Source organism: Saimiri boliviensis, chromosome 3 (genome assembly GCF_048565385.1).
Source record: "Saimiri boliviensis isolate mSaiBol1 chromosome 3, mSaiBol1.pri, whole genome shotgun sequence".
In the NCBI taxonomy this organism is placed as follows: Eukaryota; Metazoa; Chordata; class Mammalia; order Primates; family Cebidae; genus Saimiri; species Saimiri boliviensis.
In genome coordinates, this window is record NC_133451.1 from 120,139,732 (window position 1) to 120,147,909 (window position 8,178).

At 39.1% G+C, this 8,178-nt stretch overlaps 1 long non-coding RNA gene across 1 annotated transcript in view; it reads right to left on the bottom strand.

Moving 5' to 3' along the window:
• Window positions 1-1,921, bottom strand: part of LOC120363655 (uncharacterized) — a 49,610-nt gene extending 47,689 nt beyond the window's left edge. The window contains exon 1 of the long non-coding RNA XR_005579120.2: window positions 1,719-1,921. This is a non-coding gene — a long non-coding RNA (uncharacterized LOC120363655). The remainder of the gene's footprint in view (window positions 1-1,718) is intronic.
• Between the last annotated feature and the right edge of the window lie 6,257 nt (window positions 1,922-8,178).

Genomic DNA, 8,178 nt, shown 5'->3' on the forward strand with positions numbered 1-8,178 from the left:
AGTGAAACTCAGTCTCAAAAAAAAAAAAAAAAATCCACCACCACTGCCACATCAATTTAGAGAACATAAAATCCTGAGTACTCCTGGGCTTCTGGTAACAATATTGGCTGCTGGTTAGGAAAGTAAAGTGGGTGAGGCTACCTGCGAGCATTAGCCCGGAGACAGCTGAAGGCTGGAATGGCAAGGTCAGATAGCGTCGGCTGAAACCTCAGCTTTATGACCTCCCTGGTATTTGACTTTGTGCAAGTTTCCATGCCCATCTAACACAGGAGTAATGAAAATGTCTGTCCTGTAGTGTAAGGATGGAATGCGTTAAATTTAAAAATAAAAAAGTTTGGGAAAGTACCTAGCATATAATAAGCACTTAATTAAGCTATTGTTAATATAATTTCCACTGTTTTGTTTAACCTTATGTCAAATTGCTGAGTTTTTTAAATGCAATTTAAACATTTTATCATTGTGAAAGACTGACGTTTTCCAGATTGCATAAATTGTGCTCTCCTTTATCATTCTGAAAGATTGACATTTTCCAGATTGCATAAATTGTGTTCTCAGACACACACTGGCACACCACACATACACATACACATAGTCACACTCACATTTTGGGTCATCACATTAATTCCATATGATATCTAAGAAGCAAGTGAACTCCAGTGAGTTACCATAACTCTTCCTCCCTGTGAGCATTTTTCTAAATAATTTATTAACATTTAGCAAAGAGTCCCCACATGATGTATAATTACAACTTATGATTGGAAAATGATTGTTACATTTAAGTACTACTATGTAATTCGTGGCAATGACTATGAGGGGTGACCTAGTTCTATGAATAAGTACCCCATTATTTTGTTTCTGTTTACAAAAAGTATCAGAAAAGTCAAAGGCCATTAAGTAAAATGTAAAAAATACAACATAAACTGCACGTAGTAAAAATATAATGTGCTATTCACTGTTTGTTAAACAGTATTTGTTAAAACAATTCCACCAGTTGAAGTCTACCTGCGTATTTCCTGTTTTACTTTCTGCCTTCTTTCTGTTCCAGAGAAATCAGGCACAAGTTACTGGAAATGACATTTTTAAAGTTTATTAAAGAGATTTGATGGAAAACAAAATAATTTCTTTAATTTCTTACACTCAGATTTGCACCTTGGAATAATTCCTGATTAGGGGCAAATATTCCACTGGCAATGCTCCTGTGTGCCACGCCAGGAGGGAAGGAATGAAGACCTGGGGGCTAGGGTGAGAATTTGCTTTCCATTTGCAACCAGTGGCTAGTTGAGTGAGCATGCTTCACCTAGCTTATGTCTTTAACTTCATTTCCTCGTCTATTAAATTAGGGCATTTGACCAACTGATTTCCAAGTTATCTTGAGCATAATCAATAATAGTAAGAAATAAAAAACCATGTGTTTTCAGAAACTCTAAAATATAAAAGCTTATTATGTTTATAATAATACGTTGTGAGTTTATCAAAATATTTCTTTTTTTGAATCTTGTAATAACAAATTTTCAACTAATATTCACTCTCTGGACTTTTGTGGCCTTCCAGAATAGCACCAGGATGTAATTAATAATGAATAGTATGTAAAGATATAATAATGATACGTTTATCCCCTTTGACTGAGCAAGAATAACTCAAGACCTCTTTGCTCTGACAAAAGAACCTGTGGAGAACATGTAAATCAAAGCCTGAAAATGAGCAGGGATGTTCCTTACCTTCAACACACACCGAGACAACCACAGCGTTGCGTGTGAGCGCCCAGCCCTTCATCTCTGCCGGTAACTTCCCCAGATTGCTTGTAAGCACATGCATTGCTTTAAGACGTGACTTAGATTCTTTTAAAAATGTAAACTCCCCCAGGAAAGAGTAGTTAATCTTCAATTACTCATTTAGAATTGGGCATATGTGATTTCCAAGATTCTTGAATCTTCTGGGGTGGAAGAGAATGCACAGAACTGGGAACCGTGAGGAGAGGCCGCAGCCTGTGTCTCCACCCCACTCGGCTGGGAGCCAGTTCACCAAGAAACAATGCACAGCTCAGTGGTGTGCCGTGTGTTTACTCTGAAAAATTCAGGGCAGAAACCAACCAGCCAACAAATCAGAGTGAGCAAATCACTCTATCCTGCCTCTCATAAATAATAGAATTAAAACAGAGAACATGGAAAACAATCGGGAAAGAGTGTAAGAAGGTCTCTACGGCGGTCAGGCTGCTATAACAAAAAACACCGCAGACTGCGTGGCTTAAACAACACACATTCATTTCTCAGCGTTCTGCAGGCTGAGAAGACCAGACAGCTGGCAAACCTGGGGCCTGGTGAACGCGGCTTCCTGGGTGAGACGTGCTGTCTTCTCCTGTGTCCCACATGGCAGGGGGAGCAGGGAGGAATCCTGCTCTCGTGCTCTTCCTAGGAGGACACCAATCCCACCGTGGGGTCTCCAGCCTCATAACATCCTCACCCAAAGGCCCTGTTTCCAAATGTCATCACAATGGGGACTAGGGCACCCGTGTACGAATTGTGGGGAGACATAAGTATTCAACCCATAGCAGGAGGGCTGCAGCATTCCTAAAAGAAAAAGCATATTCAGCCAACAAAGAAAGAATACGGGGAAAACAGCCTAGAAGACATCCAAAGGACAATTAGGAAAAAAATGCCATTGACTAGACATGGATTTTGAGGAGCTCAGAGTTAAGGCTCCACAGATAAGAACTGCTCTGGGGTAGTTGTTGGGGGTGATTAATACGATAATGACAATGGAAGCACCTGGACCCGATTGACCCCTACGTCTTCTTCCCCTTTTCGGAGCCATAGTCAGGAAGAGCATTTGCCCCTGAGAAAGCAGAAAGTGAGATTTCCTGAGGGAGAGAATGAGGAGCATGCCCCGGGAGCTGCTGGCATCAGACTAAGAACGAATCCATCCTAGCAGCCCTCAAACAGCCCTCACTTGCAGTTGCTATCCACGACTGACTCCTGTAAACAGAATGGCCAAATGGACATGCATTTTCAAAGGAAAAGACAAATGCACACGCGTTTGAGCAAACACTGTGCCCGGAGTAAAATGCACCAAAGTCAGCTGAGAGAAGCAGGAACACAACAGCAGCCTAATTAATAAATATAACAAGTAACACTAATGACAACGAGGACATTAGAGAAGATGGTATGTACCTCACAAATAAATAGCTGCTGATCTCAGAATTATTTAAATACAATTGTCTAAATATCCATGGGTGATCTAAAAAGTAGAATGCACTCTATTGAAAGCGAATTAGTTGAGCTGTTTTTTAAAAGATTCTCCCAGTAAACCAGTCAAAAGATTCCAATATGGAAAGGGCTTGAGAGTTAGAAGCACAAAGGATGCTCCAAAATCTTAGAAATGGCCATGGGAGAAGTGCCAACGGAAAGCCAAAATAATTACAGAAATCGATTTTTAAAACCTGAGAACAACTCATGTCTCCATATTTATAAGGGCCACTAGGTGCAAATAATGACAAATAAAAAATAGTGAGAGAATCCTGATTTAGTCCATGTTTTACACTAAAAATAAAAAATGAGGGTCCTTAGAAATCAGTGTATTAGTCTATGTGAGTGTGTGTGTATGATATATGTAGCACCAATTCAGGAGAAGTCTCAAAAGGAACACAAGAAACTATTAATCCTGGCACTTCTGGGAAAATTAGTAGATTAAAAAAAGATGAAAAGAGTAAAGAAGGTCTTCATATAACTTTGTATGTATTGCTTGAATCTTTTATAATTAAGATGCCTCTGTGTATTATTTGAGTTAATTGGAAACTAATTTAAGAAAATTAAGTAATACTATTTTTAATTGACTAATATTCTTTTAAATAGAAATTTCACATTAACAATATTTAAATAATAGTATTTTACTTAATATTAAAAGTAAGATAATTTAAATTTTAATAACTAGAAATATAATATAAAAATTCTTATCAAATATATAAAATGTGACAACCCAAACAACTTTCATAATTAGGGGAAATTTGGAATAATAGATCTTGTTAAAGAATAAATGCTTATAATGCTATATCAAATACTGAGCTTTCAGAAAGTCACACTAACAAGAAAAAGAAATTCAATAGCCAGAGTCTTTCAATAATATGTTGGACATGGAGCCTGCACATATTAAAGGAGATGACATGAATTAAAGGCCTCCACAAGTTAAAAACAAATAAAAAGACTGGAATCAATTTCTCCAACAAAAAAACCTTATAACAAGTGGATCTGGTTCGCTTAGGAAGAAGTAACACAGAGGGTTTAAATATCTTTCAGAGAAAGACATAAAGATCAACCAGGCTTTGCTTTGAAATGAAAGTATTTATTAGCTAGCACCAGATTAACTTTCAATAAAATACAGGAGCATAACCTTGCTTCTTAAAATTAATTTTTAAAAAAGGACCCTTGGCTGGGCAGTGTGGCTCACTACTGTAATCCCAGCACTTTGGAAAGCCAAGACAGAAGGATCACTTGAGCCCAGAAGCTAGAGACAATCCTGGGCAACATGACAAGATCTGCTCTTTACAAAAAAATACAGAAATTAGCCATGCATGGTGATGCACGCCTATGGTCCCAGCTATTTAGGAGCCTGAAGTAGGAGGGTAAAAAAAAAAGCACCCAGACCATTAGCACCTGGACACAGGCACTCAGCAACACTTCCTGAGTGAATGAGGAATGGGCTTTAATAAGCCCCTCGCATGCCCACACTGGACTGGTCATGCTGATGGGCACTGCATGGGCAAAATGCCCTCCAAATCGAGTAGCACGTTGCTTTCAAGGCTATGTCCACCACAAAACGGTTATAAAGATCCTAAGCAAATAATTTCCTGATTTTATAACATTAATATTCGTCTTGCTTCCTTTTCCAGTTCAATTTTCCAGGTCAAATGAGATGGTCAAATGAAGCATATGCTAATGCTTTAGGTAGAAGGATTATTGCATGATGATATCAATCATTCCAATACAATGTTGTCATTGCTACACAGCACCCTCCTTTTCAATATTTCAACAGCAAAACAGATTTTTACATGAGTTTGCTCTGCAGGCAGTGAGTAAGGCAGAAAGCACTGGACTCTCCAAACATTGTATCTGCTCCTTGAAAAGTCACATGAGTGATGAGACTTCCTGACCAATAATTTGGATCAGGTGACACAGTGTGTGTGCACATACAACATGCAGGCTCAATCTTTAATCACTCAGGTTAGCCTGTAACATTGGGGAAAAATGAAATTAGCCAAGAGCAAGGGACACACTGTGACGGCTGTAGAGAAAGTGAAGGAGGTTAGAGACAGGTAAGAGGCTGCCATTCACACCTAACAGAAGATTTAAATCTGAGCTTCTGACTCAGATTCCTCTGTTCACTCCCTGAGGAAACTAATCAGTTCTTTCTTTACCACAAGATTAGAAACCACTATTCAAAGGAAAAGGGAGTACTGATCACTCACTAAGTAATCTGGTAACTTTTTAAATTCCAACGTAAGTAGACAAACCGTAAGTCATTCTTTCACAGCCGTGAAGAGGCTTCACATTTCTTATGGACAATATGTCTTTGGTTACAAAAAAATAGTTCGAAAAATAAGGTAGATAAACTTTTTACTCAAGTGAAATGGAAACACGACACAAAACGCTTACATTGTATGAAATTAAAGGTATTTTGCATGGAAATATATTGAATGTCAAATTAGCAAATCTAAAAAACGTGAAAATATACATTCACTAAGTTTCAGTGAGTCTTACAGTATGCATAGATACTGACTTACAGAGGTGTCTATAATGTGATGAGCAACTCTACAAGCCCTGTGTGAAAATTAATGAGAATATAACCCTACGTATTAATCACATGTCTGTACACTTCACATGTACTAACATATTCATTCCGCACAGCAACCCAATGAAGTAGCCGCTATGATTATGCCCATTTCAGAATTTAAACAAATGAGGCACATAAAAGTTAAAAACCAGAAGTGTCCAAAAACCAGCTCCAAAGATGTAGAATCCGGATCCTAACTAGAAAAGCAGAGTTATTGACCTCTGCATAATATGTTGCTCCACGCCTCACACAAATATGCAGCCCTAGTCACATGTGCAATTTATGATATCAGCCATCAAGAAGAATGTTTACTGGAGTGGAAAGGGTTAAGACTGTGGGAGAATTCGATGATCCAAGAGTGATTCTTAAGACTCAGGGTGGCTGTGTCTGATACACACAAGATGATTATCCTTTGTAGAATTCAACACAGGCTGAGTGCACTAAGATCGGGGTCCATGCATTGACCTGGAAACACTGAAGATGAGTTGGTATTTTAAAAATTATCCTAAATTCAGATAGTTGTAAAGAATTTAATTTCCAGCCCATTTTAATCCTAAAAAATTTAAATAATTTATTAAATTATTAGCTTAAGTATATCCAGTGATATTTATATACTATATAAAATTTAGCCTTTATAAATAACTTTTTTAATAGCTATCAATTTTACATTGCTTTTTTCTCTTTGAATCCATTTTCATCCTCACAGAATATTATTTTTATGTAATATACTTGTGCTTAAAAGTCTTTTACTGATAACACAATCGTATTTTTCAAGCAACATTCTGAATACAAATTGCTATTTGTTATTCTTATTTCATGTAACCACAAGTTACATAAGTATTTCATGTGAACATAAGTCACGTAAGTATTTAAAAATTTCTTCAGAATTACATTATTATGGTTATTATTAGAACCCAATTTTAAAAACAAATGAAATGTTTTTTTTAAATTTTAAGTGATTAATAAATCTAAAGTCAGTTATTTTTGGAAATGAATCTCTTACTGAGATGAATCGGGCTAGCTTATTTATCTTTTCTAGTGGGTTGTATTTCCATCCGTTTTGTTCCTACTTTTCACTATTATAGATGTAATTTCTGAAAACCTTGTTCCAATAAACAAGCAGATGGAAATGGAAGGAGTTTGGCCATAGCAACATCACTCAATTATTTTAAATCCTTTTGAATTATATGTGGAAAATTCCATAATCATTTACATCAACAACAATCACAGGTAATTATGCAGCAGCTTCTCCTCCAGAGCTCACAAAAGCATTTTCATGCAATCTTCAGAACCACGAACTCTCTCAACAGCAATATTCCAAGTCCTTCCTTTATGGCAAATCCAGGTTTTTATAACCTTGGGTCAGGCTCACAGAAAGATTCCTACCTCGAAGACGTGCTTTCCAACTGGGAATGGGGAGGCAGGAAAGGAAAGGCCAGCTCTTTCATGTCAGGCATGTTCTCAGGGATATTTTAGGAAAAACTACAAAGAACTTAGGATCTGAAAATTATCTCTCCTATACCATGTCTCCACCGTTGAAAAGCCTTTGCTTACCCCCAGGATGTGCACTCCCGCATGGATTCAGGTCTGTGTGGGGAGGACATCCCCAGTTGGCCTCAGTTTCCCCTCTGTGAAGGTGGAGGTAGCCATCCCGCAGCCTGTGACGAGAATGATAGTGTCTGCTGGATGGCACTTGATGCCAATCTGACATTCTGAGGCTGAGCACCTTCCCTTGTGCTTGGCACTGCAGCTCTGGCTCCCTGTCCTCTTCCTGGTGTCACCTTGAAGCCTCTCTCCTGTCACTCTGCACTAAGGTTAAGAAGTCCTCTTGCCCCTTCCTGCACTCCCAGTCCTAAGTGACCCGTCAGTGCTTAGCATGGTGTCCTGTGTTCTTTCCGTCAAAGCGCCTGACCCTACATGATTGTCTCGTCCTGTCCTGTCCTGTTTGCCTGCCTCCTTTTATGATGTGTGGCCAACCCCTGGAAGGCTGGCTCTGTAGGGTAGGATGCCATCTGTTTAGGGCCTTGAACAGCGCCCATCAGAGGAGAGCTGCTGTAAATGATTGTTTGATGAACGGTAAAGGAGTGAGTGAGTGCGTTCGTTCGCTGTGACTGCCGTAGCAAAGCACCACAGACTGGGTGGTGCAAACCACAGACACGTGTCTCCTTACAGCGCTTGCAGCTGGAAGTACAAGATCCAGGTGTCGGCAGGGCCGGCTTCTTCTGAGGGCTGTCTCCCGGATGTGCAGGTCGTGGCCTTCCCTCCGTGTCCTCCGTCGGTCTGTGTTCATGTGGCTTCCTCTCCTCTTCTTCTAGAAGCCCTGTGCACACAGTTAGGAGCAACCGCATGTATAAT